General features: G+C 37.2%; 1 protein-coding gene across 2 annotated transcripts in view; it reads right to left on the reverse strand.

Annotated features, from left to right (window-relative positions):
* LOC131440613 (synapsin) overlaps positions 1–23,298 on the reverse strand; it is a 139,701-nt gene that overhangs the window by 113,379 nt on the left and 3,024 nt on the right. The window contains exons 3-5 of one of the 2 annotated variants that reach the window (XM_058612049.1): positions 11,698–11,820; positions 11,133–11,287; positions 59–135 (exon numbers count right to left, since the gene is read on the reverse strand). The gene's annotated coding sequence lies outside the window, so the exon portion shown is untranslated. Of the gene's footprint in view, positions 1–58; positions 136–11,132; positions 11,288–11,697; positions 11,821–23,298 lie in introns of those variants that run through there. The other variant, XM_058612050.1, reaches the window with a different exon arrangement.

The following is a 23,298-nucleotide window of genomic DNA, read 5'->3' on the forward strand; positions in this document are numbered from 1 at the left end:
ACAACAATCACGTTTTTAATGTACAATCTAAGGCAAAAGAAACATGAGAAAAACTTACCGTCGCTTCAAGAAATTAACATTGCTGGTGAAGCTGCTTTTGAAACTTGCGAAAGACAGTGTGCCGGCCTGAGGTTCCTGTAAAAAAAAAACAGACCATATATATATATATATATATATATATATATATATATATATATATATATATATATATATATATATATATATATATATATATATATATATATATATATATATATATATATATATATATATATATATATATATATATATATATATATATATATATATATATATATATATATATATATAATATTGAGATGAAAAATATTGGACACGTTAAAATGAAATGACCTGCGAATGCAACTATGTAATGAAAACCGCGAAAATGTTATCAATGAGACGGAAATCGAACCCGTTGTTCACTCCTAACCGGGGAAATTGTTTTGATAATAAATTTACCCTGCATATGAAAACACATGAAGAGAAAGCCTAATTGACTAGAGGAACCAAGCATGCTGCGTTGTACTTGTATTCTTATATTCACTTATAGTCCTATATCTATGGAAAAGCGGCCCTTACACGTGACAATATTATTGTCAATCCAAAGTATTGTCAATACCGTCAATCCAATTGACTTGGTAACTTGAGTCCGCATTTTTCGAAATAATCAAGCGATTGAAGCTTCAAATATTGCAACTGAACATTGAAACATTGAGAGAAGAGTTCATTGTACATATTTGACAGTTTCCTCTCTGGAGAAAAAGTATTGTCGGATTGATGAGCAGTTTTGATTTTTTGACAATATTTTCGTCAATCCAATGAAGTTTCCACTACACGATCAAAAGTATTGTCAATACACCTTGTATTGACAATACTATTGTCTCGTGTAAGGGCCGCTAAACAAATCCAGCTGAAAACAAACACACACAATGCCACAAGTCTTTCCTCGCTATTCTGCTGTCACCGAAACTGAGTTTTGTTTTTGTCTCTTTTGTTGCTTATGGGGTACATCAGTGAATGTTGTGTTGTCCAAGTATGGCTTGGTTTTTCTAGTCAATTAGGCTTTCTCTTCATGTGTTTCATATGCAGGGTAGTTTAATTGGCAAAACAATTTCTCTGGAGCTACCTACGGTTTCGAGTCCCCTTTTCTCGATGGAAAGGACTTATGATTCCATATGGAATTCCTGAATTTCATTCCGATTTGACTTCCGGCTTTGAAATTACAGGATTATTAGTGTTAAATATTCCAAACTTCATATTAAACGCCACAGTACTTACATGCTTTGGTACAGAAGAAATAAACACAAAACCGCCTCTACGAATAAAGCACACAGCGTCCTGTGTTCGATTCCGTACAAGCGGAAAGAAAACGAAAACAGATACTGAAGCGAGTCCATCGGCACCGAACACACACGAGCACAAGTTTTCGAACGTGAAAACGGCACTGAGATTGAGACAAATAATAGTCATAGTGTGGCAATGGGTTAATTGGATAACATGTTGCAATCAATGGTAAATCGTATATGAGCTTAGTGTAGAAGCAATGAAACTAGCATTTAAGTGAATTTACACATGAGTTTTATGTTGAATTGCTTGAAATATGTGTATATGTATATGAAAAAGAAAATCAAATTGAAAATTTACTTCATATGGTTATGTCGAGTTTATTTTTATCAGTATGTGATTAACGGTACGTGGATTCGAATTAGAGATGGTCGTGTTTCTGGTGTTTGTACCCGAACCCCCCGATGGGTATTGTGGTGCTCTGGAACAGAAAACAAATATGTTTGTTCAGGTCGGGTTGGGTGCGGGTGCCGATTTTTTAATTTCCAACGAATACGGGTCAGGCTCGGGTTAAAAATTTGATCAGGTTTCGGACTAGTTTTCGAGTTTCGGGTTCGGGACGGATACGGGTAGAGATTTTTACTTTTTTTCTCGGGTACGGGCTTAGAAGAAAGATTTATCCCGGATTTAAGTCGGGTACGGGTCGGGTTCTGGTTTGAAAAAATGCTTACCCTATTATCTCTAATTCGTACATCGTTCGTACGAATGAAAAGTCCTATAAGTAGTGTAGTCTTAATCCTTCGCCGGGGATTAGACGAATAGATAGAGATGTAGTCCCGGTATGGAGGGGCCAGTGAACCGGAAGCCATCCTCCAACCGGAATCATTGGAGCGACCCAGGCATCCAACCGATCGATCCGTTCACGGGTATCGGAAGCGACGGATACGGAAGAACTTCCATCGTCGGGAAATTCTTCGCCGGTGTAGGTTAGATCCTTCGTCGGAGAATATCCGAGTGGAAACCACAGCACCGAAGTCGAGTCATCGGGGCGCCAGTGAACCTGAAGTTATGCTCCAATCGGAATCACCGTATCGACCTCGACACTCCTTCGAGTGACCCGTGTGGCGAAATACGAGATTCAATGACGGGAGAAACTCTTTCGTCGTTAAGCTCAACGTCGGCGTAGTCTAGATCCTTCGACGGAGATTAGATGAGAATGCAAAACCACCACGTTTTCCACATTAATCCTAATCCGTATACTCAGAACAATTTCAATATTTGATTTCATTTCAACACAATGTAGTTACATTGTAAACGTTTTCTTGAGAGTACCTTGTATGGAAACCAGCCATACATTGTAGCACATTCAGTCTTATGATTTGATGCACCGGGACTTTACAAATCATAAACTTTAAACATTTTATGAGTTGGAATCGATACATATAATTGTTAAGTCTCAAGACCTCTCGGTGAACTTACACGCACACAGATAAAATTTGTATATTGAATAATACTAAAATTGGTAAAAAGGATTTAGCGCAATTCGAACTATAAAAAGTAAAAGTGGGAAACAAATGCTAAGTCCAGTATTAAGGACTTAGCACAATTTGAACTTTAAAAAGTACAAGTGAAAAAATGCTAATTCCAGTGCTGAAAAGGACTTAGTGCAAGTTAGACTAATAAAGTAAAAGTGACGTGAAATACAATGCAACAAGCCTTGAATTTAACTATTTAACCAAACCACTAGTAGGGACGGAAGAATTGCCAGAAAGTGCTATATCCAGCGTGAAATATCAACAGTGATGTATAGTGCAGATGGCAATAAAGCCTACAAGTGTTTAACGCTATAAAAACAAGAATAGTGAATTCGAAATGGGCTGGTTCAACTCGACCGATACCAACACTACGTACGTCCAGTTGGGAAACGATGCCCAAACCTGGACAGGAATCATCATAGCAGCATGCCTGATGATCTACACAGCTGGAAGATTCATCACTAAGCTACACCGCATATACACGGAGCAGCCAGAGAAAACTGAATTAGTTAAAGTAAAAGTATCGCAAGGGCCGTACTTTGATAAAAAAAAAGAGGCAACAAGGAAAAACAGGGCATATTTCGCACGAAAATTGTGGAATATAACGTTAATTGTGGAATATAATTTTATTCAAATGGCTGCCACAGCTGGCCTTGTAGTACGCCATACGGTCCAGTTTTTTAGGAAGGGCCAGGTGAATTACTGTCTGATACTGGTTAAGATATCGGGTTCGATTCCTGATATGATCAAGGATCTTCCCGGGTTGGAAATTTTCTTGATTAACCCTGGATAGTAAATCCGAAATATTTGAATGTTATTTTGTGGTCAGTCGTTCTTTTGAAGAAAAATCAATACCTGCTAGATTAATCAGATCGTTTTCTTTTGTTTACTGGTTAAGATATGTGCCCAAATATTTATTATCATTTAGATAACTCGTTCTGCTCACACCTTTGTAGGGGTATGAGGTGGGACCATCATCATAATCATCATCATCATATCACCATCATTGTATGCAGCATTATTTCAGCTATGGCTGCACGAATGTTGTCCTTCAAGGCTTGAATTGTCTCTGGCTTGTCCACATAACACTTATCTTTGACAGCCCCCCAAAGATAATAGTCGAACGGCGTCAAATCACAGCTCCGAGGCGGTCAAACGACATCCGAATTTCGACTGATAATTCGATCTTCGAAGACTGTGCGTAGAAAATCGATCGTAGCGTTGGCTGTGTGGCACGGAGCGCCGTCTTGTTGAAACCAAATGGTGTCCAAGTCTTCCTCTTAAAGTAACGAGAAGAACCAATCGCTAATCATGGGACGGTAGCGCTCGCCATTGACCGTGACGGCGGCTCCTGCCTCAGTTTCTAAGAAAAATCGCCCAATGATGCCGCCAGAATAAAATCCGCACCAAACCGTCACTCTCTGAGGATGCATCGGCTTCTCCATGATAACGTGCGGGTTTTCCGTCCCACAGATGCGACAATTTTGCTTATTAACATAACGCCGAGATGAAAATGTGCCTCATCCGAGAAGATGATTTTTTGGCAAAAATCGATGTCTTCTTCAAGCTGATCGTAAGCCCTATTTTCACGCGTTCAAGCACTATTTTCACGCGTTTCTCAAGCGTATACACAACAGTTCAGCGGAAGGATAAAACTAAGTTTCTGTCAAATCAGAAGTGACTTTAAGATAACCAATGTCTAAATAACCGCTAGTTCAAAAATATGTTAGATGGCGGACGTAGACTCGGACTTTTTCAATTTAATCAACCGAGAAGCAAAATTGCTTTCGGGAAAAATTTACAATATCATAGACACTAAACTTCCCTACGCCGAACCGTCGCTATTGACTAAATTTAAATGGGCAACAAAGAAATTAATTAAACTAAACCGTGATGGAAAAACCAAAGGACTAATCTAGAAAATACAATAAAAACAGTTACGGCTGTAATGCCGGAGTTTGATGGAAATCCAATAAACCTCACCAGTGTCATCGATGCACTGGATATTATTAAGACATTGATGACAAATGATAACAAACAATTAGTTATGAACATCATTCCATCAAAACTAAGAAGCAAAGCGCGATACGCATTTGCCGCCAAACCTGAAAACGTCGAGTCCATAGTGGACAAATTAAAAACAAGTGCACCTGCCTCCGTAGGAGCAGTGCAATCTAAATTAAAATTATGCAAACAAAAGTCTGACATGATTTCTTTTACGAACTAAATCGAAACTCTCGCTACGCAGCTTGAGGCTGCATACGTAGCTAAAAAAATCACGTCGAGGTAGCAAAAGAAATGGCTACACAAGAAGCAATTAAACACATGGTCGAGGGCCTTAAAAATGAAAAAAAACCTCTATTATCTTACGAGCAGGAACATACACGGACCTAGCTTCAGCGGTTCTATTCAAAGAACCAACCTCAATACCAAAATAACTGGAGATATAACTCCAATACTAATTTTAGCAACGCAAATCCTAACAGAAATGTGATGTTTGCGGAAAACGGTTTAGTGCCGACATTCGGGTGCTGAAGATGTCGGCCGCCAGCAACAGTAACCGAAGGTAGCACATATGCTAATATTAAACTAAATAATAATTTAATAGCACATAAATTCCAAATAGTTAATGACACCGTTTCATGCATTAACAGAGACACTGGTCTGAGCACCTATTATCAGAATATTGGGGGAATGAACCGTTGTCTCAAGGACTACTATCTGGAAACCTGGTTAAATGACAACACATTAACCAGGCAGATTTTCAGCAATTCCTACTCCGTATACCGACTTGATCGGAACGACGAAAACTGTTTGAAAATGAGCGGCGGTGGTATTGCCTGTCGCTCCAAATACAATTCTCGCTTGGTGTTTCTCTTAAACTGTGCAAATGTTGAGCAAGTTTGGGTCGCTCTTTTGTTTACACACTTTACATTGTACATTTGCGTGCTTTATTTTCCGCCTGATCGCGTGAATGTTTGAATATGATAGAACAACACTTTAGTTCTCTCTCATTGATAAGCGATAAATTGAGCTTAAATGACAAAATTATGATCTTAGATGATTTCAACCAACCTGGTATTAAATGGACTCGCGGTTCTTGTAAATATCTTTATCCGGATGCTTCATGTTCTTCTAAAACGCATACTACATTACGACTCCTGGACGATTACAACACTGCAGGTTTAGTTCAGCTAAATGATAACTATAACAGCAATAATCGCCTTCTGGATCTTTGTATCGGAAGTTATGAATTGTCGAGTACTTGTTCCATATCCATCGCTCCTTCGCCACTGGTTAAAATGATTCGTCATCACCCTCCTCTCCAAACCACTATACCTGCATACACGCCAACCGTTTTTAATAACGTTTCTGAAGGCACATATTACGATTCCAAGAGAGGAAATTTCGAGGCAATGAATCAGTTTTTGCAGTCGCTAGACTGGAGAAGCCTTTTTACTAATGGCGATTGCAATTCCATTGCTATGTTATGGTCCCATATAATTTCGTATGCTATCGATCAATTTGTACTCAAAAACATTCGACATGAATCTGTCCATCCCCTATGGTCCAATCTGACCCTAAAACGTGATAAGCGACTAAACAAAATGTTATTGCATTCCAATCTCCTTCGTGTACAAAATAATTTGAAAATCAACCCTAAAAGCTTCTGAAACTACGTGAACGAACAGAGGAAGGAATCAGGACTACCCAACCAAATGTTTCTTGATGACGTGGAATCAGCAGTCTATTCTCTGATGAAACCTTATCGAATGATCAGATCTCCAAAGTTATCACTAATGTTCCTCGTCATTCCCCGATTGGCCCCCATCCAATCATAACAACAGCTATGATTGATAAAGCGTGTTCTAAAATGAAACTATCTTCTAACGCTGGGCCTGGTGGTATTCTTTCTTTGGTATTGAAAAAGTGCTCGAACAACCTTCTGATTCCACTGACGATACCGTTTAATATCTCACTCAACTCAGGAACTTTTCCGGATATTTGGAAAACATTATATATTTTTCCTGTTTCCAAGAATGGAAATAAAGTTGGCGTATCTAACGACACTATATTTTTACAGTCACAGCTGGAATCATTCGTGAGCTGGTGTAACGACAAAAGAATGGTCTTAAATGCCTCGAAATGTTCCGTTACGTCGTTTACTCGCAAACACTCGCTATTTAGCTACGCCTATAACATTTCGCAGATTGTACTGAAACGAGAGTCTACCGTTAATGATTTCCCGATCAACAGATCATAACAGGATTCTATCAAAATTATATATGATCTTGATATTTTTATCTCATTATGTTATAAATATGATTCCAAATCAGAAGCAAACATTCAGATTATATTAAGATTATAGCAAGTCCAGATATTATATTAAGAGCTGTTATATTTTAGATAAAACTATACTAGAGAATTTAGAAAAAGAGAGTTCAAACACTTTTGTCGATCATGTTTTTGACTTTCAACCCGTAAAATGCTATACACTGAGGTATTTTTTTATGCGTTTTTTACGCGACTTTTTTATGCGAATTTTTAGAGTTATGCGTTTTTTTAGGCGAATTTTCAGAGCTATGCGTTTTTTTTAAGCGAAGTTTCAGAGTTATGCGTTTTTTTTATGCGGTACGTAAATTCGCATAAAAAAGACTTCAGTGTACTTCAATAAACAGCAGTAACAAACATATTTTCCAATTTCATATTCCTGAAGATGCTTTTGAAAACAATAATTTGATATTTGATTTCAAAATGACGGCCTAAATTTTAAATGTGAGAACGTTCCTAAGTAATTCCTACTTAAATTGTGTAAAGTTTTTATTCAAATATTAATTTTAAATTGAAAATAAATATTCTTCAAGATGATTTTTCGCTTATTCTCTTACGAACAAAGAAAGGTAAGGCAAAAGCTTTAAAACTGGACTAAAAAAAATTGGAAAAAGTGGATTATCGGGGACCGATTTTTGTTTCCGAAAACACAGAGTGATAAGTGTCAAAAATTTCAAAACGTCTTCAAAAGTGGCGCTGCAATAAACGAAAAACAAAATATAAACTGGGCTCAAAACCAAAATCTAAACTCAGCTCCTGGCCCCTCCCTAAATCAAAAACAGATATATAATTATTTAGAAGGTCCCAGACATGTGTTACACAAATTACAAGACAGTAAACGTAATGAAATGTAAGGGGCTGTCCATAAAAGGCGTCACGCCGCAAGGGAGAGGGGGTGTTTCATAAAACGTGACCTTTTGTGACAGGGGGAAGGGGGGGATGTTTTTGGAATGTGACGTCCAATATTCTCAATGAGCGAATTTTTGAAATACCTAATTATATTACTGCTTTGCCATATTTCCTGAGAAAATCTCCACAATAAACGTTTACATTCTATAGGAAAACGTGTATTTGTTGATGTAAATGCTTCTTCTTGTAAATTCGGAAATGAGTGATGCAGGAAATCATTTCTGTTGTGATCAGCAAAAGTGCACGGAGGAGCGAGTAAATTAGCGAAATTAATAAATTTTGCCTAATATGAGTAAAAATAAAAAGATGCCTTCAAACGGTTTAGCTTAAGTTATGCACTGAAAATTTTTTCAGTGATTTGATTTTCTAGCATTATAATAGTATATCATAAGAATTTCTCTTATCTGATTCTGATGCAGTTTATTCAATTGTACTCCATTTGATAAAGGGCGGGAGATCAACGATTTCAGACGTAGATCGTGTAATGTCTTATCTTGATCATATGTGATTTTCCTCCACCAACATCAAAGCTTATCAAATCATCCAATGATTGAACTTACATAAATCAAGAATCATTTCAGCTCAAAATCACTACCGATTTTGTGTGACGGAAGATCAGTACCGATATTGATCGATGTGATTTAAAATTCCCTGATCAACTGATCATGAAAAGATTTTCCGGCAGTGATCTCGTTTTGATGAGGTTTTGGTCTTTATTTTCTCAGCCCTGTATGCTACACTAAGGAAATATTATTCTTTACCTAAAACAATAATATATCTGTGTACCCCTAGGATTCCAACCAAATACTTTTGTTAATTTATATAATTGATATTAATAAAATAATTCCGATGATTTTGTAGTTTTAGGGAAAAATATCCCTAATGACATCTAATGACAGCATGTAATAAATCGATTTTTTCCCTCATATTTGTATGGTTTGTCATACATATTGAGAATGTATTGAGATGAATATTATTTATTTTGAATTCGTGACAATTTGTGACAAAGGGGGGATGGGGATTCAAAAATCGTCGAAAAAAGCGTGACGTCTTTTATGGACAGCCCCTAATGCAATATCAGTTCAAATGGAACAGTTTAAAGTTTAACACCCGTAAAAGGCACACCGAGAATTAGATACATAAGCAATCTTCTTTAAAATTATTTTTAATCTTTGGGCCTCCCCCGAAAGGAAATCCTGGGTACGGGCCTGAATCATGAATCAGACAAAAACGATTTATCGCACCATAATACCTTCGATTTGAGAAGTTCAATCTATCCATATCTAATAAATTTATGATAGCCTCATTTCGTAGTACTTTGATTACTTCCAATTTGGAACCACGGGCTGGGATTCGAAATTTGCAATGTAGAGTTTAAAGCTAAGTAGATCTAAGTAGATATCTAACAATCAAATCGGAATGAAAGTTCAATTTTGATGGTTTTTGAACATTACTTGCTGGGCTTCTGGCTGCGGATATCGCAAACTAATGTGACTAGGCAATTGATTGATGATCAATCATAAAAACTTGCTATTCGAATCAATGTTATATACACTTCTTCTAATTTTTCACTGTCTTTCAAACGAATTTATATTCTAATATAAATTTATTTTTGTAGTAATATCTATTTATTTATTTATTTAAAAAATAAATAAATAAATAAATAAATAAATAACGCCTTTCGTTTTTCTCCTGACCATTGACTGCTTTTTCCTGGTGACATTCCGAAGCATAGTGCCCCAAACACTTGCATTTGAAACATTGTATACTAGATTTGTCAGTTCTTTTTCTTCCTTTTCGTTGCTGACTGTAAAATGCTTCCAAATTACTGTTACCTTTCAGCGAAATACTCTTTACATCCTGAAGGATTTCTGCTTTCACTGCATCAGCCGTTAATCGTGTTCCAGACGCTTCGAGACCCATAATCATAGGTTCATACATTTCGGGTAATCCCATCAATAGTAAACTCGCCAGCGATGTATCATCAACCACAAATCCAACCTCTGACAATTTGTGACTAGTTGACATCAATATACTCCTCCACCGACGAACAATCCGAAAGACGAATGCTAAGGCTCAATACTGAGGCAAACTGTAGCTAATGCACGCAATGAAAGTGGCGTGCAACCGCATCCTATGACCCTTCTCCTGGCGTGCAACCGCATCCTATGACCCTTCGCGGATCAACAACATTATGGTTGCAAACGCCAATGAACTGTAATTTTCCCGGCCGCGTAATCTCTCAATAGCTGGCAATGAAACATTTCCAGCAGCATATATGTTCCGATCACCATTCGCGTTTCCGCTGCCCGCAGGACTACTGCCACTTGTTGACATTTTTACGCGATTTTACTTCGAATCGAAAACAAATTTTTATTTATTTTTACTCTAATATGCCTGACTGGGCCCATAACCTATTGGAAATATTAGCAGAGCAAATAAAAACCACCAGTCGGCCACGTTACGATTTTGTATTTAAGCAGAGAGAAAAAAAGGGGTTCGTTAGAATTAGGGTAAGGTATAAACAAAAACAAGCATATGTTAAATTAATCGGTTACACTGTTAATCAACATTAGCTATCAACGAAATAGGAAATCGTTATCTATTCAGAACAAATGAAGATTTTTTATAGTAGGTAGGTAGTCAGGGTCGCTTTTAGATAGAAGCAGTGGGGGCACGTACCCCCGGGCCCAATAATACGTGAAAGCAGCGCTGGTAGGTAGGTGCTTTTTTACTGATAAACAATGTAACATTTTGAGCTACCCTAATAAGATAATGGTCACTCTAAAAAGTAAAAAAATATGTGTCCAATAGTTTTTCAGATATATATATATATATATATATATATATATATATATATATATATATATATATATATATATATATATATATATATATATAGATATATATATATATATATATATATATATATATATATATATATATATATATATATATATATATATATATATATATATATATATATATATGTGTGTGTGTGTGTGTGTGTATGTGTGTGCGTGCAATGTCCAATTTCATTTCATGCATTACCTTTGGCGGGGCGCAGATTCGCCCACACCCGGTGTCAGTTAAAGTACTAATATTGAACGTATGAAGAATGAAGTCAACTACGCCGCAGTCTTTTCGATGTCTTCTCGTTTAGTTTAGTTTTCTGATTGATTATTGATCGCAATAAACTTCCTGAGCTATGAAAATGAAACAAATATATTGATTAGATTGATTCGGATAACTAGTATTGCTTCAAAATTTAGTAAATCCAGAAAACATGTAATTATTGAAAGATAAAACCATTGAAACAGCTACAGGTAAAATCAACTGTATTCATCTCAACTTTATATTATGTTCGAGCTACAGAAATTTTTGGTTTGAGTCGGATTAACTTGTTCAAAGCATTTGATGAACTATTAGCATGAAAATCTACACGATATTAAATCAATCGATAGTGAACCGTGAAAGCTTTCATATTTCGTTATGATAAATTGAATTGCTTAATAATCCGTTTAAATAAAACTATCCCTTCGTGGTGACTTGATAAATGAGATGAATATAGGTACAACTGCTTAAAGTGGCATTTGTGGAATTTGGATTTACTCACCTTTTTAATTTATTACACGAACTGTAGTTACAAATATCTATCTACTGAACTATTTTTTCCACTCGGTTTTGTATGTATAACGACAACTACAACAGTTTGTTCATGTATGTGGTACCTCACAATCTGAAATTATACAAATATATTCTATTGAACCATCGATAAATGTTGTGATGATTGTCTAATACATATACATAAAATAACTATATAAAATACAACATGGCGATTAGCGTGAATTTCTCATATGTTTTGAAGTCATGGCCTCATGCGCTAGAATCCTGATTCCGAATGAATTTTAGACTACTCTTTAGGCACCGGGAGTTGGGCGAAAATCGATTCGGTGATCTTATACACGCAGCTCACAACAAGCGAATGCAGCTATTTTCATCTTACCCTTGAAGTCAATCTATCAAACAGAGACAGCATATCTCACTCTAACTTATGGTTTTCGTATATAAGATGACCACTTGAGATGAAATGACCATAACAACAGCATACTTCGGACCAAGAAGTGTAGCTATTGGAGTTATTTTGTCGATAGTTTGTCTGGCCGTGTCCCAGGTTGGCGGTTCAATGCATAGGACGCTGGTCTTACAAGCCAGTTGTCGTATGTTTGAGCCCCGACCTGGAAGGATTCTTAGTGTCAGTAGGATCCATGGTACTAGTCATGCAATGATTCTGTACGCTAAGGCAAGAAAGGCCAAATTCCACAAAAGGAATGTAATGCCAAGACTTTGCTTTGCTTGTCTGGCCGTTTGCCAAAGATGGCTCATAGAGAAGCCTCAATGAGCCATCTTTGGCACACGACCAAACAAATGTGAAATCGTAACGTTGTATATGAGATTGAGGAATACTCGAATCGATGGATCTTTGACTTTGGTAGGAAAAATAGCCCAGATTCTGTTACTACGCAGAGCATTATTTGGGTGTCTCCTCCAAATAATGGTTTCATTGATAGTTCCTTTTCAATGACGAATTTTCTATAACACTCTTGTCTTGTAGCAATAACGCTCCTTGTTGTCAAATACTCATTTCGGCCAGATAGACTGGTGCACCGGCACCGACACGCTCGGCGTAGTTTCCCTTCCGGAGCAGACGATGGATTCTGCCAACTAAGAACTGCAGACCAGCACGGTTTAAGCGGGACTTTGCCTTGCCCTTAACTGTTCCTCCTGTGTGCGTGTTTCAGCGTAAAAATTCCATGAGATGCTGTTAACAGCTAGACAGTCAATTCAGTATTACTGGCTGCTGCTCTACTAACTCTCTCTTTAATGTCGTCTCACTGTTTCCCGTTCTGTGAACATGAATAGGAATTTTGGCAAAGAGGCGGTACGTACACTGCTGCCAGTAGCAGGTATAAAACGAAATGTCATGTGAGAAATAGCGTCATTTAAGTTAAAGCAGCTACTCTGAACGTACGAGACACCGTCAGCACGATAGCACCGAAAACCGGTAGAAAGGCAGATTTTCATCAAGATGGAAATTAAATTAATTTATACCGTCACTAACACATTCAATTACGAACGGCAATGCGAAAGTGAAAGTGATGATGTTGAACACATCTTTATACTAGTATAAGGTCATGTGAAAATATGCCATGCGAAACAGGGTTGCCATATATACAGGTTAATCTTCATTTTATTTACACATACATATATGTTCAGATTAATCTGCTGTATTATTATGATTTTTATTATTATTATTATTATTATCATTACTATCATTATTATTATTAAAATGACTCTTGCATACCGAAGATCGTCGATACATTTCAGACCAGGCCTTTGCAATTGTCTCGTACTGAAATTTCGAGAAGAATCAGATATTCTCGAACTTCATAGCTTAAATAAAAATAAACTACAAATCTGTCGTACCTAGCCTCCTATATTGGCAAATTAAAAAGGATTTTTTTCAAGTTTGGAATATATAGTTGTATGATAGTAGCTGTTTAATGTAACTAATCTGTACTTTAATGTAGGTGCATCGCTTCAAACTCTATTAGTGAAAAAGGGGAAAGCTTGCACAATTCATACAATCAATCAACTAACTGATATTCGGAAAAGTGGAGGGAGCGTGCCAGTTTTTTCGTATTCACGACATCCAGTTATGTCTCTGACATTACCCACCCGCCTTTTTTTTCAAATAGATTTGAATTCAGTGACATTCGTTTATTCTTTAGGTCGTACTGATCATAAAATAGCTATAATTTTTATCAACCGCAGCACCGTCTTTTACCAATATTACACACTACTAGCAGACATCCGTAACAGTTTCGATTTCGTCATAGCGTGTACGAAATAGAACAAAGCACGCCTCGTTTGTTTTGTGTTTTCTTCTTCCACCGTACCACCACGTACCGGTGTGGTACATATTTTCATTCTATATGGCGATCTGAAAACTTTGACACTCATTCATCGCCCTGTAACTGCGGAACCGGATGAAATCTCACAGTAGCTTTAAAGATAATTTGAACTTTAATTCAAATCAAGATATGTAAAAATCGGTTCAAGCATAACCGAGAAATCGAAGTGAGTTCTATTTTTTTTTAATTTTTTTGCGCCACTCTCGGTGCTTCCGGAATAGGAAAAGGGGGTAGCACTAGTGCTGAATTAAGCTTTTATGCCCACAAACTAACAAGCTCTGCCAACTAGAAGAATTTATCAGGCAGTTTAACGGGATTTGTCCTTCTATTTGAATCTTAGTTTGTAAAAATCAGTTCAGCCTTTTCTGAAAAAAGTGAGTGCATATTTTTGTCCATTTTATTGGTGCATATCATCCTATATATCCGGAACCGGAAGTCGGATCGGGATGAAATTCAATAGCAGGCTATGGGCCCATGAGACCTTTCATTTGTGTCTTAGTTTGTGAAAAGCGGTTCAGCCATTCTCGAGTAAAGTGAGTGCATATTTTTGTTACATACATGCACACATACACAAACACATACACACATATACACACATACACACACTAATCGTGCGTCTGTCTCAATCCCGGTAAAACCTTGGCAAGCCTCCGGAAACGTTCTTCGTCTGTCCGTCAGTTTTGGTGGGTACTAGGCTCGGATGTAACATTCCCGACTAACGCTGATCTGGCTCTGGACACGAACGTAATGAAGGTATGTGTTCAACCCTCGCTTGGTCTCCCTGTTCCATAGACAACCAAGAGATCACAAAAGCGACTACGTACAGTGGGTGGGGATAGCGTCCCGGAGAAGGGACCCAATAACATGGAATGAGAAAAAGGAAGTGACAGCGGAAAAATGGTAAATCCGTTCGCCAGAGGAGGATTGCTGAGATCTCCGTCTCAGCCAACAGAACGAGCCAAACAGCGACAAGAAGCGGCTTAACAACGAAGTGCGGTGAAGAAGTGCAGCAGAAGCTGTCGAAGATTAGCGGATGGAGCGTACCGCAACAACAACCGACGGTAGTTGCGGCTAAGAACTTGACGGATGAGCTACACGAGCTCGTCTACAAAAAGCACAACGTGCACAAGGACTTGGTGCTGAAGATTCGGAGGGCTCTCGGAGCTGCTGTGAAAGAATGGCACAGCGTAACGCAGAGAACGGATGAGGCAGAGAGCGAATTATCAGCGACTAAACACGCTCTTGCAGCAGCTACACAGCGGCAGCAGCAACGAGCCATGGTCTAAAACATGGAGACGCCGAAGAATCATCGGAATACTCGCTCGGAGAAAAGAGGCAAAGATACGCCAGACCAGTCATGGGTAGTCGAGGCGCCAGTGAATCGAGAGTGGGGAACGAAGCTTAGTTCGGGTTTTAGTTCGGGTTCGACTCCAACATACCAAGCTCACTTATGGGCAGGTAGCTTGATGATCCAGCGATTTCACCTCCTATTTAAAAAAAACACACACACAGACAGTTGCTCAGTTCGTCGAGCTGAGTCGAATGGTATATGACGTTCGGCCCTCCGGGCCCCGATTAAAAAGTCGGTTATCACAGTGCACAGTGGGAAAACCCAGGAAACCCGGTAAGAAATCGGGAACCATGGAAAAAGGCAACAAACAAGAGTGTTTCTTATGTAAAACAATCCAAGAAATTCAATGGAATAGTTTTTAATGGCCGCACGAATCGCCATCCTGCTCGTTTTACCCCGTATGCCCAGCAGTTTTAGGGTTTACGGTAGTATTTGTTCTATAACTTGAAAAGAAATCGAGTGCGGTCTACTTAAATAGCTTGATTTCATGTAAATATATCTGGAGAATCGAATGAAAGAGTGTACACTGGTCGCACGAAACATTTCGGTGGCTAATTTATCCCATTTCCTCCTATTCATGATATCTTATTGTAAACTCTGGCATTCGATTCTACAGACTTTTTTACATAAGATAAGCTAGATTTAGTAAACTTCTAATAAGTTACAATAAAATATCATAAAATGGAGGAAATGGGATGAAATAGTCATCAACACGTTTCATGCGGCCAGTGTGGGTTCTTCTAATCGATTCTCCAGACTTTTTTAGATGAAACTATGCTATTCCAGAATACCGCACTCGACTTCTTTTCAAGTTACAGAGCGAATGTTATAGGAAACCCCAAAACTGCAGTACATTTGGGGTAAAACGAGCAGGATTTTGATTCGTGCGGCCATTGTAAACTATTCCATTGAATTCCTTGGACATTTTTACATAAGAAACGGTTTAGTTTGTTTACCTATCTCAATTAGTTCATGAGTTACAGAATTCTTTGCGGATTTTCATAGATTTTTTCCCACTGTGCAGTGATTGCATAGTCTTTCTATATGAGAAAGGCAAAATATGATTTTTTGAAAACGTAAGACTCTACGGACTCCTTGAGTAATAAATTGTTTCCATTGATATTATAGACAAAAAACTTGAAACTCGTTTTTCTCGAAAGTAGGCTTTGATGTCCGTGTCCAACGTCATTCAAACACTACTGCACCAATTTTTTTCAAATTTTGCACACACTTTCTACATATAAAAATCCAGAACCCAACGTTTTCCTTTTTGTTGTTTGTTACTTTGGGAAGATTTTACACCTAAAAAATGGCGGGTTTTTTCGTGAAAAATAGTAGTTTTCACTTTGAACAAAATTGAAATTTGAATTAAAAAAAAATCAAACGGAAACGTTGGGGTCTAGAAAAACTTTTACTCTAAATATGCTGCTTTGATTTTTTAACTTCTGATTAGTCTCCGCTGAGATACAGTGGATACCGCAAGTCATGATTTTTAAGAAGCGTCCTCAAAAAACCTTCCTCCCCATCTTAAGATCATTGGAGTTCCAATTTATTTTTTTATGTTAGCCTCCTTCCTGAATTCAACCAATAGCCAGCTTACTTACCAATCTTACTTTGAATAAAAGTGATAGTTTAAAGTTATAAGATCATGTACAGTATATAAAAAAACCTGTTTTAATCCACCTAGTGGTGTAATGATGCCTTTCTCATATATATGTAGCCGCCTAGGTCCGAGCGGCGGCGCGAGAAGAATTCCTTTTTCTTCTTTAAACTTTCTGTTCTAAATACTGTACACTTAGCAGCACGGTTCTAACACTAATAACACATTGTATATCCCGTATTGCCGTTTATACAAACTTTTTATTCATTGGCACTTTTGTAATCTTCGACTTCGCGTATAGAAGCGAGTTGCCTCGAATCAGTATATTTGTAAAGAATTATTAGTTTTTGGTATATTTATTCTTCGTTTATTCTTTCACGTTACAGCACTTCCTATACACCAGTTCTCTAAAGTTTTTACACCAGTTACACAGGGGGTATATAACTTTAACTAATATAACTACTCTTTCTTTTATTTCTCCCGGTACAGTCTACTACACTACTGTACGTAATAAAAATTTCACTCCACGGTAAGCACTGCAAAACTGACTGATTAGGGCGTCTATGGCGTCATTCCGCGTTACTATTTGAGAACCTGACTGAACCTGAACTGTGTACGGGTCGACGCCCGAGACTTACGGATATTCTCCGCGAACTCTCTGAAAATGACTAACTCCTAACTCTTCCCAACTATGGGATTTTAAACTTCTAACTTACTTTTTGGGTGAAGCCCGAAAATTTTAGTACAAGCTGAGCTTGCGATTTTAAGTCGAAAGTTCATCCGACTTTCTCCCGAAGTTCTGCCGAAGAGTCGAGACCACTGTCACTATGCCAGTGGCAGTGACTAGTGTCCGTGAAAAGAACTTTGTTTCTACAACATCGTTGCGCTGACTAATGTTGGCAATGTCCATGCTTCTATAACAAAGTTTCTACAACAAGGTTGCGGTTACGCTGATATGAGTCTCCTTCTCAACTTTCTACTTTTTCTTCAATACTGACAAATACAGAAGAAAATTTGCTGAGAGCGCTGCATATGATACTGTAGTAGAAAGCAAGAGATTGTTTGTGTATTAACTAGTATAACATAGAGAACGAAACAGTTCTCTGATCTGTTAGGTCATCCATTGGAAAATGAAGTGGGTTCACTATTATATGTACTTCCAGCACCGGAACCTGAGAACCAGTATAATCGAAGTCACTTCGTACAGCCATTAACTAACATGACGTACAAACCTAACCCAACTTTTACTGCTTAGAGTTCCAAAATTCAGATTTGGAGTTCAGATCTACATTTTAGTCCCAAATCTAGTCAAGAAACCAGTTTCAAAAATCAAGCGAAAGAATCTCTAATTAGGATTCTGTTCCAGAGTTATTGTTCTAAATTCTGAACATATATTCCGGAACTTAATTATAAAAATAAACTTTAAAGCTAAATTTAATTCAGAGTTCAGGTGGACCAGAACTCAGATTCTCAATTCACTGAATTCAGTTTTTGAGTTCAGTTCCGGAATCCTATCCAAATGAGGCCTCACATTACGCAGAAGGTCTCAGACATGGCTGTAATAAATTTCAACAACCTTAGTCTCGTTTGAAAGCTACTGTTGGGCCATTGATCAAGTTCGAAAATCTAATGACTGTGATTTCTAGTTATAGAAATATGATGGTATAAGTGGCGTAACCGGCAAAACGTTATGTTTTTACTACTCAATTTACTCAGAGATGGCTGAACCGATTTCAACAAACTTGCACTAGTTTGATAACTACTAATGGGTCATTGATCAGGTTTCAAGATCAAATGGCTGTGACTTCTGGTTCCGGAGATATGATGATATAACTGATGTAACTGGTACAACACGTTGTTTTTTTTCCACTGAAATTTCTCAAAGATGTCTAAACGATTATGTCAAATTTAAGCTCGTTTTAATATTACTACTGAGCCATTCGTCAAGTTCAAAGATCAAATGCGCTTTCGGCTCCAGTGATGGTATAAGTGACATAACCGACAGTGTGTTGTTTTCTACCCCCCAATTTTCTCAGAAATGTCAGAACCGATTTTAGCAAGCTTAGGTTTGTTTCAAAGCTACTATTAAGCCATAAAATTACTTTGAAAGTCAACTCGCGCTCACTGTTGGTTTCGTAGATATAATGATATAATTGACGTTATCGACTAAATGCACTTTTCCCATTGGCTTAAACTCCTCGAAAATAATCAACGAATCTCTATAAACGTAGGCTTATTTAAAAGCAGTTGTCTCTGATCAAGTTTGGAAAGCATATGATATATGACTTAACCGACAAAACGTAGTGATTGTCAGTACGCCAAAATTTCTCGACGATGCCTGAATCGAACTCGAATGATTTAAATACGTTTGAAAGGATCAGGGTCATGTCGCCGAAAGCTATTTCGCCGAGAGCCGTTTCGCCGAAAGTCATTTCGCCGAAAGGGTCATTTCGCCGAATGTCATTTCGCCGAATGGGCCACTTCGCCGAATGTTATTTCACCGAAAGCCATTTCGTCGATTCCTACAAATGTCTTAAAATCGTAATGGGAATCGATTTAAAATAAAGACAAATTACAGATAATAACGTGACGCCCGTTTTGTTGACCTACAATTGTACTTCTTGAATAAAGATTGATTCATGAACCTCAGAACGGAGTTCCCGTACTAATCATCAAAGCAATTCCATAGGTATCTACCAAGCAAATGTATGTGGTATTTTCCGTTTACTAAATAAAAAAATGTTTAATGCGGCTTCGCCACATCGATTTGATTCGTGTGCTGTCCGACCTCGCTACCGCTCGTTCGGACCTAACTAAAGCAAAGAAACCTAGCTTTGAGTAGACCGGGCAAACGAGGCGGTTACAGGTTTGTATGCAAGAGACCGCCGCTTCCGACGGCGGGTCGGCGGCCACTTATGCCGCCTTATGGCTTCGGTTATATATATATATATATATATATATATATATATATATATATATATATATATATATATATATATATATATATATATATATATATATATATATATATATATATATATATATATATATATATATATATATATATATATATATATATATATATATATATATATATATATGTATACAACCCCCATTTATCGGGGGTTCGTAACTCGAATTATAACGTAAAAATGTTTACGTTACTTGAAATTTCCAACGTAAAAAATTTTCTTTATGTGTATATATTATATGATATGTATAAAATAATAGATAATTTTTGAGCGAAAATTATCAGTATTTGCATGAAAAGGATTTTTTAAGTCGCATCAATTTCCAAGATGGTGTTACAAACCAAGAATTCGTTACAAACCATCAGAATATGGGTATTTGGGAATTTGGAACGGGTTTGATGAGTAGATGTAGGCAAACGATGTTTGAGGTGGTTCTCAATTCGAAAATGGCGATTTTCGGTTTATTGATATTCCTCAAAAACCCATGAGTAATTTCGGAACAGGTTTGATGAGAGGATGTCGAAAAACGATATTGGAAGCGTTTTTTGAGTTCCAATATGGCGGCTTCCGGATGATTGATATTTCTCAAAAACCCTTACGACATGAGTATTTTCGGAACGGGTTCGATAAGTAGAGGTCGGAAAACGATTTTTGAGGTCGAATTCCAAAATGGCGGCTTCCGGTTTATTAATATTCCTTAAACACCCGTACAATTTGTGTCGATACTACTCTAATTGCTCGAATAACTTCACGGCCTGGCAGATCAATATTTTCAATCCTTCGAAGAGTTGGAAAAATGGATTGCTTCATGGATAGCGTCAAAAAAGGACTCCTTTTTTCGAGCCGGGATCTGAAAATTTCCGGAAAGATAGGAGAAAGTTGTTGCTAGCGACGGACATTACTTTGAATAATACACCTGTAAGCACTTTTTCGCAATAAAGCTTTAAATTTTGAAAATAGCACGGCGGAAGCAAAGTTGTACACCTAATATCTAGTAGTTATTTCCATGGAATATCAATAAGCCGGAATCAACTTTTTTTTGTATGCAAAAACCTCTTTTTACGAAGTAGGTTTGTAAAAAATGTTTACGTTATTTGGGATTTTGTTCGTAAAAAAAGATTAGGTTATTTGGGATTTTGTTTGTAAAAAGAGGTAACGTAAAAAAAGTTTACGCAAACGGAGGTTTGGGTGGATCCTGATACTATATGTTTAGAGTTCACTCAAACTTTGGAAAACGAACTGAGCAAATGTCTGTATGTGTTTGCAAAATAAATAGGCGTGATTCTCAGTGATGGCTAGACCGATTTTTTTACAGGTTTGTATGCAAGAGACCGCCGCTTCCGACGGCGGGTCGGCGGCCACTTATGCCGCCTTATGGCTTCGGTTATATATATATATATATATATATATATATATATATATATATATATATATATATATATATATATATATATATATATATATATATATATATATATATATATATATATATATATATATATATATATATATATATATATATATATATATATATATATATATATATATATATATATGTATACAACCCCCATTTATCGGGGGTTCGTAACTCGAATTATAACGTAAAAATGTTTACGTTACTTGAAATTTCCAACGTAAAAAATTTTCTTTATGTGTATATATTATATGATATGTATAAAATAATAGATAATTTTTGAGCGAAAATTATCAGTATTTGCATGAAAAGGATTTTTTAAGTCGCATCAATTTCCAAGATGGTGTTACAAACCAAGAATTCGTTACAAACCATCAGAATATGGGTATTTGGGAATTTGGAACGGGTTTGATGAGTAGATGTAGGCAAACGATGTTTGAGGTGGTTCTCAATTCGAAAATGGCGATTTTCGGTTTATTGATATTCCTCAAAAACCCATGAGTAATTTCGGAACAGGTTTGATGAGAGGATGTCGAAAAACGATATTGGAAGCGTTTTTTGAGTTCCAATATGGCGGCTTCCGGATGATTGATATTTCTCAAAAACCCTTACGACATGAGTATTTTCGGAACGGGTTCGATAAGTAGAGGTCGGAAAACGATTTTTGAGGTCGAATTCCAAAATGGCGGCTTCCGGTTTATTAATATTCCTTAAACACCCGTACAATTTGTGTCGATACTACTCTAATTGCTCGAATAACTTCACGGCCTGGCAGATCAATATTTTCAATCCTTCGAAGAGTTGGAAAAATGGATTGCTTCATGGATAGCGTCAAAAAAGGACTCCTTTTTTCGAGCCGGGATCTGAAAATTTCCGGAAAGATAGGAGAAAGTTGTTGCTAGCGACGGACATTACTTTGAATAATACACCTGTAAGCACTTTTTCGCAATAAAGCTTTAAATTTTGAAAATAGCACGGCGGAAGCAAAGTTGTACACCTAATATCTAGTAGTTATTTCCATGGAATATCAATAAGCCGGAATCAACTTTTTTTTGTATGCAAAAACCTCTTTTTACGAAGTAGGTTTGTAAAAAATGTTTACGTTATTTGGGATTTTGTTCGTAAAAAAAGATTAGGTTATTTGGGATTTTGTTTGTAAAAAGAGGTAACGTAAAAAAAGTTTACGCAAACGGAGGTTTGGGTGGATCCTGATACTATATGTTTAGAGTTCACTCAAACTTTGGAAAACGAACTGAGCAAATGTCTGTATGTGTTTGCAAAATAAATAGGCGTGATTCTCAGTGATGGCTAGACCGATTTTGACCAAACTACTTGCAAATGAAAGCTTTTCCAGTATGTACTATTGCTAAGCTGTAGTGAGGGTACCTTAACAATTATTTTTCATAAACAAGCGACGCCTCCTCTCAATTGTGGATGAACAGTTGGACATACCGAAGAGCAAATACTCAGAGAGCCAAACCTGCGAACCTCTCAAAGAGCAAACATCAGGTTTCCTGAATGCAAAAAATTGCACTGATTTGTGCGCCCTCTACAGTGCGCATTTAAAAACTCTAGCTTGAATAAACAGGGCAATTTTCGAGATTGATTTGTTCGTTTCCCTTCTACCAAAATGTGCGAGCGCAATTCCTGAAAATTTGATGTTGGGAGGTCCAATTTCAATAAAAGGTGCGTGTGCTCTACTACTATTCACATGAGGTACCAAACCCCTAAATGACTACAATCTGTTGGCGGCCAGTATGCCTTCAATTTTTTTTGTTCTTTCGGCACGTCAGGATAGGCATGGCACTTCGGTGTCAATAAGTGATTTGTAAGTAGCAAATACGTTTGCTCAGCGGGTTATGTTGAACCGTTAGGTGGCGTTAGCAGTTCAACATAAACTGCTGA

This window comes from Malaya genurostris, chromosome 1 (genome assembly GCF_030247185.1).
Source record: "Malaya genurostris strain Urasoe2022 chromosome 1, Malgen_1.1, whole genome shotgun sequence".
Taxonomy (NCBI): Eukaryota; Metazoa; Arthropoda; class Insecta; order Diptera; family Culicidae; genus Malaya; species Malaya genurostris.